The sequence below is a fragment of the Papio anubis genome, chromosome 8, assembly GCF_008728515.1.
Source record: "Papio anubis isolate 15944 chromosome 8, Panubis1.0, whole genome shotgun sequence".
In the NCBI taxonomy this organism is placed as follows: Eukaryota; Metazoa; Chordata; class Mammalia; order Primates; family Cercopithecidae; genus Papio; species Papio anubis.
The window spans coordinates 7,739,786-7,754,457 of NC_044983.1; positions in this window are offsets into that span (position 1 = coordinate 7,739,786).

Below are 14,672 nucleotides of genomic sequence, written 5' to 3' on the forward strand. Positions count from 1 at the left end.
TTACAAAACACACTTCTGTGTTAAAAATTTAGGTAAAACGTAAAGGATTTCAATATTACTTACTAAAAATAAATACAGAAGAATTATATAAAAATCCATCATGCATACTTAATAAATTATAGACTTTGGCAAAATAGATAGCTATATATTTTCTCTTTGATTTTATCACAGTGTGAAATATAATATAAATATAACTCTTTATGCATAATTTTGGAATTATCATCTTATCTCAAGCTTGACTAAAGAGAATATCCTAAGTTCCTTCTACTTGTCAGGTAGGTTATCAGTGCTAGCACCATGTATTTAAGATTAGAAATGTAAACCTATGTATTTATTTAATGAGAGCTGTAACAACTGATGTCTTTATATAAAACACTGCTAATTAGGTGAGCCTATAGCATCGCTTCACCTTTACTGTGTGGGTTTTAAAGAGTTTTATTTCTAATAATAACAGTGATTATATTTTCTTTAATGTCAAATTAAAATACATTTTCTAAGATGCCTAACTGACTTGAGACCATTAGCTAATTATCAGCTGAAGTAATTGGGGAATAGTCTTTATGTATCTGGAAATTTTCCAAGGAAAATATTTTAAATTATAAACAAAGAGAAAGAAAGTACATGCTCATGGTTTTGACTTATGTCTTTTTGCCCATAGAAGTATATATATTTTTTATAACACTCAAGTGAAGATAGTACAAATAGATTTAATATGCTTGATAAGATTAGTTCTGTTTATAAAATTCAAATATCAAAGAATTGAGTAGTGTTGTCATTTTAACATTGCTTGGTGTGACATATGCCTACATGCACAGGTTTAAATGCGCTTAAATGCATCTCTTCCCCTTAGCAGAGTCTGGGATGAAGACTTGCATTAAGGACTTTTTTTGGGATGTGGTCCTAGGGAGCAGGTGTGAGGGGTAGGAGGAGTGACTCAGAGGAAGGTAGAAAGCCAGCCCATGGAAGGGGGTCATCGAGGCAGCCACAGCCAGTGCAGTTTCATGACCTTTGGAAGAGATTCCTGAAATGCATTGCAGATGGCAGGGGAGGCATTTTCCAATCCACGTCACCCCAGTAGCTCAGGGGTAACCACAGTGGCCATCCTGGGCAAGGCATCAAGCAGTCCAAGGGTGCAGGATGTGGGGATAGCCCATCGGAGCCTGCTGGGAGGGGTGGCCACTGAAGAGGCTCAGGCCTTGCACTGGCATTAACTAGCAGTGTATGGTGGTGCCACCAGGACCCTGACACAGGTGTGTGGTATGAATGAAGGGAAAGTACTGGGCACAGCCATGCCCACTGTGTCTGGGCCAGCATCTTACATGATTCTCCTCCGTGAGGCACAATTAGTAATTTTTTAGGGCAATTTTGGGCTTACAGAAGAATTGATTGGAAAGTATAGAATTCCCACATATCTCTCCCTGCCCAGGCTCCCTCACATTTCCCTATTATTTACATCTTGTATTAGTGTGGTATGTTTGTTAAAACTGACAAACCAATCCTGATACGATCTAGTGTTCTATACAAATGATGATACTTAACAATAATATATTGTTTCAAATAGCTGGAAGGAAAATATTGCACATTCCCAATGCAAAGAAGTGATTAAATGTTTCAGATGATGGATGCACTAATTACCCTGATCTGATCACTACACATTATATTTATGGGAACATCACTACATACTCCATACATTATTTGTCATATTTGTATAATTATTATTTATCAATTGAAAAGATAGAATTAAATTGCATTTCAAAAAGATTTTCACCAACACAAGAAAAAAATTTACAAATTTAAAATTTACAAATTTAAAATTTAAAAAGTTACCATTGAATAATATAAAAATACCAAAAGAAATACAACATTATTATTAACTAAAGGCTGTAGTTTATGTTAGGCTTCTCTCTTTGAGTTGTACATTTGGTGGGTTTTGACAAATATGTCATGACATGTGTCCATTATTATTGTAACATAGGAAATAGTTTCACTGCCCTAAAAGTTCCCTTCTTCTAGTTTTTAGTTTACTTTCTGCTGCTGTTTCCAAGATCTAGCCCCAAACTCACAACCTGACAGAGTTTTTGAATCTCCACCGTCTTTGATTTTGCTAAAACAGCCCCTTGGTGGTGCCTAGACCAATGCACCTGCCCATTGCTTGGGAGACATGCACATGCTAGAAAGATAAGAATCAGGTTGGGCGCAGTGGCTCATGCCTATAATTCCAGTACTTTGGGAGGCCAAGGTGGGCAGATCACATGAGGCCAAGAGTTTGAGACCAGCCTGGCCAACATGGCAACACCCAGTCTCTACTAAAAATACAATAATTAGCAGGGCATGGTGGTGCACATCTGCAATCCCAGCACATTGGGAGTCCAAGGAGGGCAAATCACATGAGGCCAAGAGTTCAAGACCAGCCTGGTCAACATGGCGACACCCTGTCTCTACCAAAAATACAAAAATTAGCTGGGTGTGGTGGTATGTGTCTGTAATCCCAGCTATTCAGGAGGCTGAGGCACAAGAAATGTTTGAACCAGGAGGCAGAGCTTGCAGTGAGCTGAGATGGCACCACTGCACTCCAGCCTGGGTGACACAGTGAGACTCTGTCTCAAAAAAAAAAAAAAAAAAAAAAGGCAAGAATCAGCACCTGGGTACAAAAACACTGGAGAGAAATTTTATTACATCTTTATTTATATAACTAACTGTGTCACCTGCAAGCAGCATAACCCTAGAACATTTGTAAAGGTGTGGCAAAGGCATCAATGAGCATGCTGGGTCCAGATGAATTGGATTTCAGACACTTAAGGAATATGTCCTCCTGTGTTTCCAGAGTGTGAGGCCCTCTTTTGTTGCAAAGTGAAGGGGTGGCCTGCCCCTCCACACCTGTGGGCGTTTCTCGTTAGGTGGAACGAGAGACTTGAGAAAAGAAATGAGACACGGAGACAAAGTATAGAGAAAGAAAAAGTGGGCCCAGGGGACCGGCGCTCAGCTTACAGAGGACCCACGCCGGCACCGGTCTCTGAGTTCCCTTAGTATTTATTGATAATTATCTTTACCGTCTTAAAGATAAGGGAGTGGCAGGACAATAGGATCATTTTAGGGAGAAAATTAGCAGTAAGACATATGGACAAAGATCTCTGTGACATGAATAAGTTCCGCTACCGTGGAGGGCACTCGTGGTGAGCCTCTTCTGAAGCCTGAATATCCTCATGGCTTTGGCCACAGCAGTGACAAAGGTCAGTGCTGGTTTACGTTTGTATTCCCAGTGTACCTGTTCATACTCACCCTCTCCTGCTTCCCTCACTCTCTAAAGTATTCCAATTGGCTGATAAATTATATGGTCACTCTAAGTTGTCACATTCTGATATTTCTACTTTTGTAAAAAAAAATCCAGACTGCATTGTCCAGTGTTTTCATAAGCAAGTCATCACTTGCTTGTACCTGACTCCACTGAAGGCTGGAGCCATGAAGGACAAACCCATGATGAGGAAAACCAGCATTTAAATCCCAGTGAAAGGACTCTTGTTTTGTGTCCTCCTCATCAGCCACTGCAGCGATTCCACTGTAGAACCTGAGGTGCCCCAATTTATACAAAATAATTTGTATTTGGGGATCCAAATTAATTTTGTATCCCAAAAGGAACACCTTTGAAGGGTACCACCTACAGGGTTTTTTGTTTGTTTGCTTTTTCTTTTTGTTTTTTGTTTGGAGTCAGGTTTTCTCTCTGTCACCCAGGCTGGAGTGCAATAGTGAGACCATACTCACTACCACCTCCAATTCCTAGGCTCATGTGATCCTCCAGCCTCAGCTTCCTGAGTAGCTCAAACTACAGGCATCCACAGCTACGCCCAGTTAGTTTTTAATTTTCTTGTGGGAATGGAGTCTTGCTAAGGTGCTCAGGCTGGTCTCAAACTCCTGGCCTCAAGTGATCCTCCTGCCTTGGCCTCCCAAGTTGCTGGGACTACAGGCATGAGCCCCCACTCCCAGCTTTTAGGTTCTTTAAAAACAATGTTTTTCAAGATGATTTCAGTCACGATGCAAGCATACAATTTACCAAGATCATCCGGAACAGAACTGTTTTAGGTTATAATCAATCTAGCACAAGAGATACACGAGTTGTTATTCATTTAGGGCTGTTTCTATTCTAAATATTCTATCTGTTTCTACTATCATGACACTCCATCATTTATATTCACTCCTACTTCTGATCATATATGTGTTGCCTCAAATTGGGATGCCCATCTATAGATAGGCATTTATAAAAAGTGGGCATTAAGTTTCCATGCTACATTTTGTACATGATATTGGGACCCTGATAAAGTACATTTCACTGGCAATTCCAGCAAAGACTATGGATGTATATTTTTAAGGGATGACTCTTCAAGTTTTCTACAGGACACAGTACAAGCCTTTGTGTATAACTACAAAATCAAACAGTTATATTTTACCTTTTACGACATTGGCCTTGACAGCCATACAACTAGAGACTATTAAGGTTAAGAATTCTGCATGTGTCCTGCAGCTAATAAAAGGTAGAACCAGAATTTGATTCAGTTCTGTCTGGCTCCCAAATCTACCATCTATGGGCTAAACATTCCTTCTATTAGTTTTTATAGAATATGATTTTTAATTTTTAATTGACAAATAAAAGTTGTACATATTCATGGGGTACATAGTGATGCTTCTATACATGTAATGTGTAGTGATCAGGTCAGGGTAATTAGCATATCTGTCATCTCAAACATTTATCATTTATTTGTATTGGGAATGTTCAATATCCTCCTTTGAGCTATTTGAAACTATGTATTGTTGAGGATGTAATTTGGAATGCCTTTGCCATCCTGGTCCCTATGGTCAAGAGGTACTTGAATAACCTCTGCCTGCTTCTGTGCAAAGTGCAGGACTGACAGGGCTGCCCCATGGGGTGTCTCAGGCAGAGCACACCAGCCCCCTGTCCAGCCACCCCATGCAGCCTGAGATCACGGGGTGTTTCTGCAGGCCCATCGATCCCCCTGTGAGCTTCACACCATTTTGTAGCTTCCAAGTGTTTGCTAGTTGTGCAGCTGCTGTGAAGCAGTTTCTTCCTCGTCCTGTACTCACTTGGGCTTTTGCCCCAAGGGCAGCCTTAGCACCCCTGCTAAGCTTCATCTTAGTCATTTAGCCCAGCATATTGACTCTCGAGATCTTGTGGGAGCTTCATTCCATCATCAGTCACCCTCAATTCTACCACCTCTGTCAATTTCACCAACACAGATATTGTATGGCGTTATCCATTCATTCATTGTTGGACTCCTCTTTCCTGGACTCTGCTATGGGCCATCACTATTCTAGGCCCGGGGGGACACAGCAGTGAGCAAGGCAAAGGCCCTGCCTGCATGGAGTGCACATTTCACTGCAGGAGACAAGTAATGAATGGATAAACGGGTGGTTAAGATAATCCCAGGCACTGATGAAACTCATGAAGAAAAGTAAGGTGTGCTATGGGGTTGGAGGGATGTGCTATTTTAATAGGGTGGCCAAAGGCAGTGAGGATTGAGCAGAGTCCTTAGTTAAATGTGGGAATGAGCCGTGCAATGCCCAGGGAGAAGAGCCTGTGAAGGGAACACAGAGTGACTGCAAGGGGCCCAGGGCAGAAACATGCTGGGCTCATAAGAGAGGAGGGGCCCTGTGGCTGGAGTGTGAGGCCCGCTCCACTGAAGAAGGAATTTGGATTGTATTCTGAGTGAGGGCTGAGAGCAGATATGTCACATAGTCTGACTGATTTTTTTGGGGTGTGTGGCAAACACACACATAACATAAAATTTGCCATTTTAACCATTTTTTCAGTGTATGTGGCATTAAGGACAACCACACTGCTGTGCAGCCGCCACTGCCATCATCTCCAGAACTCTTTCATCTTCCCAAACTGAAACTCTGTTTTCATTAAACACCAACTCCCACTCACCTCTCCCCAGTCCCTGGCAACCCCTATTCTACTTTCTGTCTCTATGGATTTGACTACTCTGGTGCTGAATGTTAGTGGAATTATACAGTGTTATCCTTTGGTGTGTGGCTTATTCCACTTAACATAATGTCCTTGAGATGTATCCATGTTGTAGCTTTTGTCAGGATTTCCTTCCTTTTTAAGGCTGAATAATACTCCATTGTATGGAGGGACCACACTTTGTATATCCATTCATCCATTGATAGACACCTGGGTTGCTTCCACCTTTTGGCTATTATGGAAAATGCTGCTGTGAACACGAGTATGCAAATGTCTCTTTGAGACTCTGCTTTCAGTTCTTTGGGGTATCTCCCCAGTAATGGAATTGCTGGATTATATGGTAATTCTATGTTTAATTTTTTGAGGAACTACCATACTGCTTTTTGCAGCGGCTGAACCATTCTGCCTTCCCACTAACAGTGCATAAGGGTTCCAATTTCTCCACATGCTCAACAACACACAGTATTTCCATTTTTTTGGGTAGTAGGCATCATAACGATATGTGAAGATGTGAGGTGATATCTGATTTTGATGTGCATTTCCATAGTGATTAGTTATATTAAGCATTTTTTAATATGCTTATTGGTCATTTGAATGTCTTCTTTGGAGAAATGTCTATTTAAGTCCTTTGTCCATTTTTTAAACGGAATTGTTGGTTTTGTGTTTTTGAGTTGTAAGTGTTCTTTATATACACTAAATAATAACCCCTTATCAGATATATGATTTGTAAATATGTTCTCCCATCCCATGAGTTGACTTGTTGAGTTTGCTCTGTTGATTGTGTACTTTGATGCAGAAAAGTTTTACATTTTGATGTAGTAAAATTTACTCATTTGGTCTTGTGTTGCTTGACTTTCAGTGTGATCATCCAGAAGTCATTGCCAAGCAATATCATAAAGACATTATTTTGCTGTATGTTTTCTTATAAAAGTTTTATCATTTTAGTTTTTATATTTTGTCTTTGATCTATTTTGAATTAATTTTTGTGTGTGGTATGAGATAAGAGTTCAACTTCATTCTTTTCCATATGGATATCCAGTTTTCCCAGCACCATTTCTTGAAAAGACCATCCTTTCCCCACTGAATGGTCTTGGCACCCTTGTGAAATAGTATTTGACCATCTACACAAATGTTCATTTCTGGGCTCTCTATTTTATTCCGTTAATCTATATGTCTGTCTTCATGCCAGCACCCCATTGTTTTGATTGCTGTGGCTTTGTAGTAAGCTTCGAAATGAGGAAATGTGAGACCTCCAACTTTGTTCCTCTTTTTTGAGATTATTTTGGCTATTTAGGGTTCATTGAGATTCTATATGAATTTTAGAATAGATTTTTTTATTTCTGACAAAAACAATGCTGGAATTTCGGGAGAGATTGCATTAAGTCTGTAGATTGCTGTGGGTAGTATGACAGCTTAGCAATATTACGTCTTCCAATTCATGAACATGGGATGTTTTTCCATTTTTTTGTGTGTGTCTTTTTATGTCTTTCAGCAATATTTTGTAGTTTTTAGTGTACAAGCCTTTTGCCTCCTAAGTTTTATTCCTGAATATTATTTTCTTTCTGATACTATTACAAATAGGATTGTTGTCTTAATTTCCTTTTTGGATTGTTCATTGTTGGTGTATAGAAATGCACTGATTTTTGTGTGATGATTTTGTATCCTGCAATTTGCTAAATTCATTTACTAGTTCTAACAGGTTTTTTTTGTTGTTGTGGTTGAATCTTTAGGGTTTTCTACCTATAAGATCATGTCACCTTCACATGTAAACAGGGATAAACTTACTTCCTTTTTTTAATTTGCCTTTTTTTTTTTTTCCTAATTGCTATGGCTACAATTTCCAGTACTGTGTTGAATAGAAGTGGCAAGAGTGGGCATCCTTGTCTCATTCCTGATCTTAGAGGATCTGGTTGACAGTTTAGAGGCTGTTTCCGGCTGCCTGTGGAGAACAGTCTGGGAGGTAGCAGCGTTGAGGGGCCTGTACAGGTGAGGGACAGTGGGGCTTGGGCTAGGGTGTTGGTGGTGGAGTGAGCAGAGGTCAGTGGTGGAGTTTATTCCGGGTAAAATAAGGTGTGCTGATGAAATAGATGTAAAGTTTTAAAGTTCTTCCTCTTCTAGGTAGGCTTGCAAGCTTACATTGGTCAACTGGGGAAAAATTCTGTTCTAACTAACTCCTCTCATAGTAAAGCTGCTCTTCCTCAGGGTTGCTCACTGAAATGGCTGAAAATAGGACCAACATGCCAACATAGAGAAATAAGGATCTGTATATGGGGGAGGGGGTACACTATCTCCCTACACGCCAACATAGATAAATAAGGGTCTGTATGTGGGGATGGGGTATGCCATCTCCTACCCTCCAACATAAAGAAATAAGGATCTGTGTGTGGGGAGAGGTATGCCATCTCCTACTGCAGCCAACTCCTGAGATAGGATCTGTATGTGGGGAGAACACCTACATCTCCTACGGAGAAAAAGCAGGATCTGTACTGGGGGTACACCATCTCTGCGCCAACATAAAGCAGGATATGTATGAGTACACCATCTCCCTACATGCCAACATAGATAAATAAGGGTCTGTATGTGGGGATGGGGTATGCCATCTCCCTACCCACCAACATAAAGAAATAAGGATCTGTGTGTGTGGGGAGGGGCACGTACGCCATCTCCCTACATGCCAACATAGAGAAATAAGGATCTGTATGTGGTAGCATGCATCTCCCTACTGCGCTAACGAATGGGATCTGTATGTGGGGAGGGGGTACACCATCTCCCTACACGCCAACATAAAATGAGGATCTGTATGTGGGGAAGGGGGTACACCATCTCCCTAGCACCCCTTCCTTGAACACAGGTGCCAGGTGAGGGTCCAGCTCAGTCTCGCATTCAGTGTTGGATAGAAGCTGATGGCGGTGTGCAGGAGGGAGGTTTCCTGCAGAGCAGCACTGGCCCGAAGGGAGAAGAGGGGCTTCCTTAGCAGTGACAGGGAGCACAGGCTGTTGCAGCACAGACTGCATCCCCCCAGCTACGTGCAGATGAGCAAGAACATCCCAGGTGGGGCCTAGTCCGCTGCCCGCTGGCCAAAGTGCACAGTCTACTTCCCTAGTCACAGGCAGGCTGGAACCCACGGACTGCACCTGGGACTGAGGGGAGAAGACCAGAGCTGCTTTCGGATGTGGATGAGAGCAGAGGACAGGACCAAGGACAGGGTCACTGCTCTAATCTAAGGGGAGGTGCAGCAGGCTAATCAGCCTGGGATCCAAGCGGTCTCAACACAGAGCCTCCTCGGCCTTTACGAGGAAGAATCTGCAATTTGCTTCAACTTTCTAGGCTACTGTTTCTTGATCTTCTAGAGAGGCTCAACAGCAGAAGAGACAACACAACACAGCACAGTACTGTGTGAGGTGTGCCTGAGGCCGCACAGTGGCTGAGGCCATGACTTCTGCAGCCTGACCACCTGGCTTTGAATCATAGCTCTGCTACCAACCAGCTGTGATCAGGAGAAGTTACTGAATCTCACGATGCCTCCATTCCCTCATCTGAAAATTGGGGATGGTGATACCAATACTGTCTGCTTTATACTTAAGATTTGGGAGAGGAGAAGAAGAAGGGAAAATTGGGAGTAATTGTTTAATGGGTACAGAGTTTTAGTTTTGTAAGGTGAAGAGTTCTGGAGATGGGTGGTGGTGACGGTTGTGCAACAGTGGGAATGTACTGAAGACCATGACACTGTACACTGAGAAATGGTTAAGAGAGTAAATGTCACTTTATGTGTAGTTTACCACAATTTTAATTTGAAAACTTAGAACTTAAAAAAGGAGGCCGGGAGCAGTGGCTCATGCCTATAATCCCAGCACTTTGGGAGGCCGAGGCGGGCGGATCAGGAGGTCAGAAGATCGAGACCATCCTGGCTAACACGGCGAAACCTCATCTCTACTAAAAATACAAAAATTAGCTGGGCGTGGTGGCGGCGCCTGTAGTCCCAGCTACTCGGGAGGCTGAGGCAGGAGAATGGCGTGAACCCGGGAGGTGGAGCTTGCAGTGAGCGGAGATCGCACCACTGCACTCCAGCCTGGGCAACAGAGCGAGACTCTGTCTCTCAAAAACAAAAACAAAAACAAAAAAACAAAAAACAAAAAAGGATTTGGGGGTTGGGGAAAGAATAAGCTCATCTCTTTCTTTCTTTTTTTTTTTCTTTCTTTCTTTCCTTTTTTTTTTGAGACGGAGTCTTGCTGTGTTGCCAGGCTGGAGTGCAGTGGTGTGATCTTGGCTCACTGCAACCTCCGACTCCCTGGTCCAAACGATTCTTCCGCCTCAGCCTCTCGAGTATCTGGGACTACAGGCATGCGCCACCACGCCCAGCTAATTTTTGTATTTTTAGTAGAAACGGGGTTTCACCATCTTGGCCAGGATGGTCTTGATTTCCTGACCTCCTGATCTGCCCACCTCGGCCTCTCAAAATGCTGGGATTACAGGCGTGAGCCACCGCGCCCGGCCGAATGAGCTCATTTCTATACATGCCTGGAAGAATGCCTGGTGCTCCAAGATACAAAGAGGGCTGGCTCCTTGTACCATTAGCTGGGTGACGTTTTTGCAACTTGCTTGAAGTTACTGCAAGAATTAGAAATAAAGTAGACAGAACAGTTTGATGTGGTGTGTAATTCTACTCTTAATAAATGGTAAGAATTGTTACTAGCTTGGTAGCTATTGGGGGAATGGAGTTGGCTATGCTGCTAGAAACATGTACTATGGATAGGAAAGAATGTTGTTGCTTTCCCTCACCCCTCTAATTTGGGGGTGGGAACGTGAAAACCTGCAAGAATGCAAAGGAGAAGGGAACAGAAAAGTTGTCAGTTTATGTTGCTGGATAATAACTGACCAAGTTCCACGGGAGGGTAGCTCATGCATTCTTGAAACATAGGTCTGGGTGTAATAACATGCATATATCATGGTGTGGTCATAGCCGGAACACATTCAAAGCAAGGCTTTCAATGGAATTTCCCTTCCCTGAGCCTGCCCCTTCGTCTAGGAGATACACAGATTGAACCTTCCTCCAGCTCGTAGACCAAAGTTGGTATTTGTAAAGTGCTCCGAGATCTTCCCAAATAGGGCCTCCTTAAATAAAAGGTCTGCAAGTGCGCAGGAGTGGAAGAGACAGGGCTTGGAGGGCTTAGGAATCCAGGGGCATTGCGTATGCTCAGGAGAGCAGCCAATCCCATCTGCCCACGACTAGGGTTCTTCTCAGTGCATCACTGGGGGCTCTCCCAGGGCAGTCGGCCTTCCTTTCTTGGATGTGCAAAACAACTTAGTTGGGATTTAAGACAAAAGTAGACCTAGAATAGTTGACACCTGGAGTGGATAATTTTTAACATCCTCCCCATGCAACAAAATTATTTTTATAATGATAATAATGCAATCAGTAGTAATCATTGTTTTCTTGAGTCAGTCTGTAGTTTCTTCATTTTTTAAAATTGACCTGCTGAACAATCTCTAGTTTCAAAACACAATTTAAAGAAAGAGTACATTTTAATTTTAATATTATGCAAATTTAGGAGCACATCACATATGAACTAAATTTGCACATTGGCGGTAAAAAATTAATCTCATGGCTCTCTGTCTGTTTTGATTTTAAAGTTTAAACACAAATTTAAAATTTTTTATCACATAAAATGACAAAAGTAAAATAACCCAAGATCTGCTTCTTTCATCATTACAATCAGGGTTATCATGGTTTGTTTTGAATTTACTATTTAAATGTAGGGGTTGGAGACAGTTGTAGCTCAAGGTGCAATCACGGGCTGGCACTGTGTGTGAACGGATGAGAACAAAATGCACGTGGCTGAGTCCACTGGGAAGATGCTTCCATGCCACAGGGAGATCTCAGAATTAACTTCCAGATATATTAAAATGATTAATGGTAAGTAAGAAATATATCAAATTGAAGCTTACATATATATATTGCTAAAATACAATCATACTTGCAGAAATTATTTGGAACTTTGAACAGCAAGTCTTTTTTTGCAGGACAGTATTTTATCACTGATGTTATTTAGAGTTGCAAGCACATGGTGATATCACAAGCAAACTGACTTTTAGTCAGCTGTGTTATCCTGTTTAAATTCTCTACAAACGACACATCCCTGGCTGCCTGCTCCAGGGGCAGGCGGCCCCTGCAGCTCTGTCTTGTGTATGCAGCTGGTTTAAAGCCATTGGCAACATTACAGTTACACTGTCTACGTACCTGTAAGAAATGTTGTAATTTAAACTAACAGTCTTGAAGTTGAGCGTCTTTATTTAGGTGTAGGACTTCTCAAGGGTCAAGAGGAAAGCGAATGGAAAGTCTGACAAGTCTTTTTTCTGACATCAATGCTTAGGATCTTGAGAGCATGTTTTGCAAAGCGGGTGTTTGGGGCGGGGGGAATTTGGACAACAGCTTTTCCAAGTTTCAGGCTAGTGTTTGGCACCCTCTAGCGGACAATTTGAAAAGAGAACGATCCGATACTGTATAAAAAATGAAGTTTATCATATAGCTTGTTCATTATTTATTAAGTACCATGCACTGAGCTAAGTCCTTTGTGTGCAATATCTAATCCTTACAACTACTGGTACGTTAGGAATATGAGTTCAGCATTACTAATTATAGAATTAGCTCAGAGAGGTCAAGTAAATTGACCACAGCCACACAGCAAGGGGCGGAGCTGCTAGTCTTGCCTCTCTCCAGAGACATATGGAGTGAGCATCCTTGGCATATGTAGCACAATATTTCAAGTTCCTGACCCCCGTGGACACACTACCAGCTCCACACCTCAGAGCCTGGGGGCTTGAGGAGTGCCCACCCCGAACCATACTTCCAGAATTATAGTTACTCGCACAATTCTGAGAGTAAGATCCAAAAGTAAATTTTTGATTTTTCCCGTAAAGGTTGTGATTTGCTCTCAAAAGTAAACGACCTCGGCTTGGTTTGTCATATTTCCTTCTTAGATTCATGTCCCCTTTGTGTCTTATGTTCTGGTCAGGTCACAGCAATGGCCTACAATAGTAACTCCCAGACTTTAAAGCATATTGGCAATCTCCTTTATCTGTGACTCCCCAGAGATCTTAGAATCAAAGTGAGTTATTTCTGGGAGTGCTTTGTGAGTTATCCGATTTAGTGGTTTGTCAACATGGACCTCTTGAAAATCTTTGAAGGAAGTTTTGGTTGCCATGATGATTGGAGGGCACTAATGATGTTTAGTCAGGGGGACACTGGCTGTCCTGCAATGCCCAGGACAGGTCATAGAAGGAGAAATTGACCCAGGACTGGTAAGACATTCCAACGTCCTGCTGGACATGCTGAGACAGAATGCATGCTTCAACCTGTGGTGGGATTTCAAGTTCAGAGATGCATTTGCTGTGATGTGTCATTATTACTGCCACATCCCATGTTATAACAGGGAATTGTTTCCACACTGCACTCAAAATAAGGCCTGGCTGATTTGCCAGAATATCCAACTTCCTAATTTTCCTCCATGATCTATAACATATGTTGGTATCATATGCCTACTCAAATGAGGGAATTTTCCTCTCTGTCCGATCTATGGAAATCCAATCAGCTCTGTTAGCAAATACTGGTTTTTGTCCCTCTGTCCAGCTGTTCCTCTGCTTCCTTGTTCTCTCTCATTCTAGAAAGTTTCTCCTGACCTTCTGATTTTTCTTAAACCCAAGCTTATTTATTATATGTAGGGCCAAGAAGCCATTCTCTTACGTCTGGCAGTGTAGTTCTACATGTTTTAAACTATTGTTTATTACTAGAAAATCTGAAGTATTGTAAGGCCATCAGAGCAGGCGACAATTGCCATTGAACGGAGAGTTTGTTACTCACAGTTCCCAGAAGGGGGCGCACTATGCCCCAGGGGCCTGCATGGCAAAGCACTGGCCTTGGGCATGAAGCAGAGAGAGGAGGGGCTCTGGAGCACAGGGGCTGCCCTTAGTTGTCTGGTACCTGGCCCTGGGATGGTGAGGACAGGTGGATAGTAGCCTGGAGTGTGAGAGGGGATGAAGAAGGTAGTTAAACTATGAGATCTGAATGGGTTGGTTTGCATTTGAAAAGTATGCTTGTGGGCAAGTTGTTTGCTGTTGCTAGGAATTGGCCAACCCTGGTGTGAGGTAGCACCCCCTTTGGGGTAAGCAAGGTATGTTCGTCCATTCTCACACTGCTATTCTCACAGAACTACCTGAGACTGGTAATTTACGAAGAAAACAGGTTTAATTGACTCACAGTTCTGCAGACTTATTAGGAAGCATGGGTAGGAGGCCTCAGGAAACTTATAATCACGGTGGAAGGCGAAGGGAAAGCATGTCTTACCATAGTGGGAGCAGGGGAGAGAGAGAGAGTGAAGAAGGAAGTGCCACACTCTTTTAAACTGTCAGATCTCGTGAGAACTCACTCACTATCATGAGAACAGCAAAGGGGAAACCTGCTACCGTGATCCAATCACCTCCCACCAGGGTCCTACCCTGACATGTGGGGATTACAATTTGACATGAGACTTAGTGGGGACACAGAGCCAAACCATATCACAAGGCCCAAGTGTCAAAGCATCACAATTCAGAAAATAGAAGACATGGTTAATATACTGCCCAAGTATTCACATACTGAAATACATATTATTGTATTATAACCTACTTTTACTTCAACTTTTGATTTATTTAAAAAGAA